Raw genomic sequence first — 6,571 nt, 5'->3', positions numbered from 1 at the left:
CGACATGTGCTCCAGAGCCTTCACCAGCTTCGTTTCCCTTCTTTGGACACGCTCGAGTAATTCAATGTCCTTTTTGTAGTGAGGGGCCCAAAACTGAACACAGTAATCGAGGTGCAGCCTCACCAGTGCCAAGTACAGGGGTAAGATCAGTTCCCTGTCCCTGCTGTTTCTGATACAAGCCAGGATACCACTGGCTTTCTTGGCCACCTGGGCACACTGCTGGCTCATGTTCAGCCGGCTGTCAGTCAACACCCCCAGGTCCCTCTCTGGCTGGCAGCTCTCCAGCCAGTCCTCCCCAAGCCTGTAGCGCTGCTGGGGGTTGTTGTGGCCCAAGTGCAGCACCCGGCATTTGGCCTTATTGAAACTCCTACAGTTGGCCTTAGCCCATCGCTCCAGCCTGTCCAGATCTCTCTGCAGACCCTCCCTACCCTCGAGCAGAGCAACACTCCCACCCAACTTGGTGTCATCTGCAAACTTACTGAGGGTGCACTCAATCCCCTCGTCTAGATCATCAATAAAGATGTTAAACAGGAGTGGCCCCAAAACCAAGCCCTGGGGGACACCACTCGTGACTGGCCGCCAACCGGATTTAACTCTGTTCACCACAACTCTTTGGGCCCGGCCATCCAGCCAGTTTTTCACCCAGCGAAGCGTGTGCCCATCCAAGCCTTGAGCAGCCAGTTTTGCCAGGAGAATGCTGTGAGAAACGGTGTCAAAGGCCTTACGAAAGTCAAGGTAGACAACATCCACAGCCTTTCCCTCATCCAATAAGCAGGTCGCCCTGTCGTAGAAGGAGATCAGGTTTGTCAAGCAGGACCTGCCTTTCATAAACCCATGCTGACTGGGCCTGATCACCTGGTTGTCCCGCATGTGTTGTGTGATGGTACTCAGGATGATCTGCTCCATCAACTTCCTGGGCACCAAAATCAAGATGACAGGCCTGTAATTTCCAGGATCATCCTTCCAACCCTTCTTATATATGGGCATCACATTAGCCGATTTCCAATCTGTTGGGACCTCCCCTGTCAGCCAGGACTGATGGTAAATGATGGAAAGCAGCTTGGCGAGCACCCCAGCCAGCTCCTTCAGCACCCTCAGGTGTATCCCATCCGGTCCCATAGACTTGTGTGTGTCTATGTGATGCAGCAGGTCACTGACTATCTCCTCCTGGATTGCGGGGGCGTCGTTCTCCCAGTCTCTGTCTTCTGGCTGAGGGAGGCTGGATTCCCTCAGTACAACTAGTCTTGTTATTAAAGACTGAGGCAAAGAAGGCATTAAGCACCTCAGCCTTTTCCTCATCACTCGTTACCATGTTTCCTCCATCTAGCAGGGGATGGAGGCTCTCCCTGGTATTTCTTTTGTTGTTGACATACTTATAGAAACATTTCTTGTTGTCCTTGATTGCTGGAACCAGATTAATTTCTAGCTGGACTTTAGACCTCCTGATTTCCGCCCTGCATAGCCTCACAGCCTCTTTGTAATCATTGTGAGTGGCTAGCCCAAAAGCTGTAAACTTTCCTTTTCTCCCTGAGTTGCAGCCAAAGCTCCCTGTTCAGCCACGGTGGCCTTCTCTGTTGCAGACTTCTCTTATAGCACCTGGGGACAGCCTGCTCCTGTGCCATTAAGACTTCCTTCTTAAAGAGTGTCCAGCCTTCCTGGACCCCTATACTCTTCAGGACCATCTCCCAAGGGATTCTCTCAAGCAGGTGCCTAAACAAGTCAAAGTCAGTCCTTTGGAAGTCCAGGATGTCAGTTCTGCTTAGCCCTCTCCTGGCCTCTCTAAGAATAGAGAACTCTATTATTTCATGATCGCTGTGCCCTAGTCGGCCTCCAACCACCACATCATCCACCAGTCCTTCTCTGTTCACAAAGAGGAGATCCAGCAGGGCACCTTCTCTGTCGGTTCGCTCACCAGCTGCATCAGGAAGTTATCTGCCACACATTCCAGGAATCTCCAGGACTGGTCCCGCTCTGCTGTGTTGTATTTCCAGTAGATGTTTGGGAAGTTGAAGTCTCCCACAAGAACAAGGGCAAGCGATCGTGAGATTTCTCCTAAATGCCTATAGAATATTTCAGCCACCTCTCTGTCCTGGGTGGGTGGCCTATAAGAGATTCCTACTACAACATCTGTCCCGTTCACCTTCCCCCTGATTTTAACACGAAGACACTCCACCCTGTCTTCACTATACTTGTGCTCAAATGAATCATAACAGTCCCTAACATACAGTGCCATCCCACCTCCTCTCCTTCCTTGTCTATCCCTTCTAAAGAGCTTGTAGCCATCAACTGGTGCACTCCAGTCACGGGAGACATCCCACCATGTTTCTGTGATAGCCACTACATCATAATTTTCCTGTTTCATCATGGCTTCAAGCTCCTCCTGTTTGTTACCCATGCTGTGTGCATTGGTATAAATACAATTCAGATGGGCTGATGTCCCCAGCACCTTTTTGCATTTAGAGGTCTTAAGTCTGGCGTGACCTTTCACAGCTGTTACCGCAGTTACTGATCCATCAATATCCCTTGCATCTTTGTTGTGCTGCATGTCTCCATCCCTTGCCTCCGCTGAGATGGCAGGGTGAGGGTCATCGCTGGCACAACAGCCCACAAACACTGGTAATCTACCCTGGGGCTTATGTCTGGGAGTTCCAGTTTTGTTCCCTTCCCCCTTCAAATCTAGTTTAACACTCTGTCAATGAGCCCAGCTAACTCCTGCCCCAAGATCCTTTCCCCCTCTGGGACAGGTGTATCCCATCTTATGACAAAAGGTCTGGCATCCTGTATACTAACCCGTGATTGAAAAATCCAAAGCCCTGCCAGTAACACCAGTCTTGGAGCCACAAGTTCATCTGTTGGGTTCTCCTGTACTCTTCTTCATCCATCCCTGCAATTGAAGAGATGGAGGAGAACATAATTTGTGCCCCCGACTCCTTAACCAGTTTCCCCAGGGCCCTGAAATCTCTCTTCATTGATTTAGGACTTCTCCTGATAATATCGTTGCTATCCACCTGAAAAAACAAGAGAGGGTAGTAGTCCTTGGGTCTCACTAGAGTAGGGACTTTTGCCATGAGATCCTTTCCCAGGCCCCAGGGAGGCAGCAGACTTCCCTATGAAGCAGGTCTGATCTGCATATTGGGCCTTCGACACCCCTCAGAATGGAGTCACCCACTACAATGATTCTTCTGGGGTTCTTTTTATAATTGGTTTTAATACCTGGTCTAGAGCAACCCGGCCTTGGTTGACCTTCATTTTCCTCCTTGTTTGACTCATTTTCTTCATCCTTCTCTACTTTATTCAAAAGGTCCCGTATCTGTTGTGAAGGGACACCATGGAAGGCGAGGGAGGTCGGGAGAGGATTTTCCTGCCTCCCTCAGCAGGGACCTGTCTCCAATCTCCACCATCTCTTAAGTCCTCTCTTTCTGCACAGAGAGTGAGGGATCGCCTGCCTCTTCTGGGGCCTGCATTTGCTCCTTATGCTTCAGGGGTGCCAAGGTGCTACTCCACCAATCAATTTCCCTTTCACACTCCCTAATACTTAATCTTTCAACCTCTTCTTTGAGTTCTGCCACCAGGCTGAGCAGGTCATCCAGCTGATCACAATGCACACAGGTGTTGTCTCTGCTGCCCTCCAGCAGGATTGACAGGCTCAGACACTCCCTGCAGCCTGGGACCTGGATCACTGCATGTCTGTGTGGCAGCTCCGTCTGGGTCACCACGTTCTTTCTGGTGGTGGTTTTGACAAGAGTGGAGATCATAGTTCTGTCTACTTGTGGAGGACGATAAGATGACAACTAGCTCAGATAAGATCTAGAACCAAAAGATGGACTGTGGTCTGTCTGCTGGCCCTGCCTGCGCAAACTGCCATGCAAACTGCCATGCCACGCCCTTCTGATGTGTCACGCCCTGTTTGCCAGTCCTGGTCACTCGCGCTCTGTGAGGGCTGCTCTTGTACGTGAGGGGTGTTGGGCATTGTCACTCTAGTCTCTGCCCACTATGAGTCCCCGCTGCCCTCGTTCACCGCTCACTCTTCCCACTCAGGAGGGAGGAGGCTTGAGGCACCTCCTTTTCCCTGGGCTTCTGCCTTCTCGGCTTGAGGTTTTGCTGCAGATTTTTTGCCACTCAAATCAGCTCTGTGTCCTCCATGTGCCTTAACATAGCTTCTAGGAGGATCTGTTCCATGATCTTCCCAGGCACAAAGATGAGGCTGACAGGTCAGTAGTTCCCAGGGTTCTCCTTTCTACCCTTTTTAAAAATGGGTGCAATGTTTCCTTTAGGACTCTGGGATGCACCTCCTCAGGTCCCATTGGCTTATGTACGTTAAAGTTCCTCAGGTGGTCACAAACTTGTTCTTTTACAGTGGGAGGGACTTTGTTTGTCCAGTCCCTGTCTTGTGGTCCATCCACTCAAGAGGTGTGGGAAGACATATTGCTAGAGAGGACTGAGTGAAAAATTTATTGAGTAACTCAGCCTTCTCCTCATCTGTTGTTACCAGTTTGCCAGTTGTGTTCATCAGGGGAGTACACGTTCTTTGACATTCCTTTTCCGGCTGACATACCTATATAAGCCCTTATTATTCTTTGTGCCCCTTGATAAGCTCAGCTCCAGCTGTGCCTTCACCTTCCTGACCCCTGGGCAAAGCCTTGTATGACCTGATTGTGCTTTGAACAAAGTTCGACTACATGACTTTTAGAGGTTGCTTCCAGACAACATTTCTATGATTATTTTCAGTACACACCTTGAAGCACTTGCCAAGGCTTGAGAATGAGAAGTGGAAAACTCATGCAGCATCTTCAGAAAACCCTAGAAGAACAAATTCTTTTACAGGATAAAATTAAAAATGAAAAGTACTAATCAAGACAGAGAGTTAATGTCAGGTGCTTGTGAAAAGTTATACACATACATCTGACTTAAGTTAACTACAACTACTTCTCCTGTTTTGTGAGCCCTGGATTTATGTAATTTCATGCAATGTTTGATTCAATCAGCTGATGCTAGGTTTGAGTCAAAGAGGTCTGAGGAGCACTGGGTTAGGTTAATTTCTATTTCCTACATCTAAAATAGAAATATGAGAACACAAAAGAGGAAGAAAGGTAAATACTACAGCAGAATTGGCTTTATGTTACATCTTATTGAGTTACTGAAAATGGACACTTTTTAAAGTGAAAGCCTGGCAGCATATTTCTCTTCTGCTGAGAGGCACTGAGGCATCCTTGAGGCTGACTACTGGGAGTTCTGGAGTATAAAAATAACTAGAGAAGTGCACATCTGATTAACAAAAATAAACACCTCAGTAACTTCTGAACTGTGAATAAACAAATGTACACTACCTAGCTGTAAAAGATTGAGTTCTAAATGAAAAATATTTGCTGAATTTCTGATCATCCAGGAAAAATTTGCATTGTAGATAAGTGACACTTTGAAAGGGTCATATCACTTTTTTCATGTGTTTTAACACTGCTGAAGCTTAATTTATGTACTGTCATTGGAGAGAGGGAAGTATAATGGATTTTTAATTATTCCAAGTTACAAAGAGCAAATGGAAGGTAGTCCAGTTTCTAGACAAAGCAGAAAGAGAATTAGCAGTTATAAAGAGCAAATTACACAGTCATGCCCTATTAAAGTTTTCTTGGGAATGTGGCATTCTTATATTTTAAAAGGTGTATATCCCTTTCTTGATTCACTCTCAGGGCACTATGATTTATCATGTTTTTAAAATGGTTAACAAGGTTGCATGCACCAAATTAACTTTGGTTTACTTATATTCACACATACTTTGTTTTTGAGTAAGTAGTTGGTGTACCATACAAAGGCAACAAAGCCCTGATTAATTTTTCTGGCTTTCCAGTTCCTCAGCTAAAGAAAGTCGAAAGTTGTTTACAGACTTTCATAAAGTTTTTCATTCTCTGATCACATAATAAAGTACACCATTAATGGGGCTTTCAAGCTTAAGTTCTTTCAGTAACTGCTAGCACTTAGAATGAGAAGTTAAAGGGCCAAATTGTCTGATAGGCTGGTTTGGGCAAATTTTTGCGTTGGTTAATTTCTGGATCTTAAACAGTTTTGTTCAGTGATGGCTGATTCATGGCAGATAGTAGTACTTTTCTATATCTCTTTATACTTCTTCCTGTTCACTAAAAACATGATCCAGCATCTATTAAAGTCACCAAAAGTCTTAATAATTTTGATATGAATTTAAATCACCACTAAGACCATTTTCCCTCCCTCTAACAAAATTTTACTACTAAAACTGTTTCAGTATTCTCACTTCTCCCCACACACACCTTTCCAAGTCTTCCATGTCTCATTTCTTCTCTTTTCATCCTGATTGCCACTGAAGACACATTTGACATGGCTTTCATTAAAGTAGGTAAAATTATAAATGTTCTTTGTTTAGGTTCGATTGATCTAAATATAGTAAATTTTGATGAGTAGACAGAGTTCAGCTGAACTCCTTGAATAGTTTGAGTTTTAGACAAATCTGGAAATTTTACAAGAAGATATTTTCTTGGGAAATTTAGAGCTGTTCTGCTTTGGTTCTGAAATACTGCAACAAACCCTGTCGGTGTTTCAT

Source organism: Strix uralensis, chromosome 2 (assembly GCF_047716275.1).
Source record: "Strix uralensis isolate ZFMK-TIS-50842 chromosome 2, bStrUra1, whole genome shotgun sequence".
In the NCBI taxonomy this organism is placed as follows: domain Eukaryota; kingdom Metazoa; phylum Chordata; class Aves; order Strigiformes; family Strigidae; genus Strix; species Strix uralensis.
Note: the sequence above shows the minus strand (reverse complement) of the source record.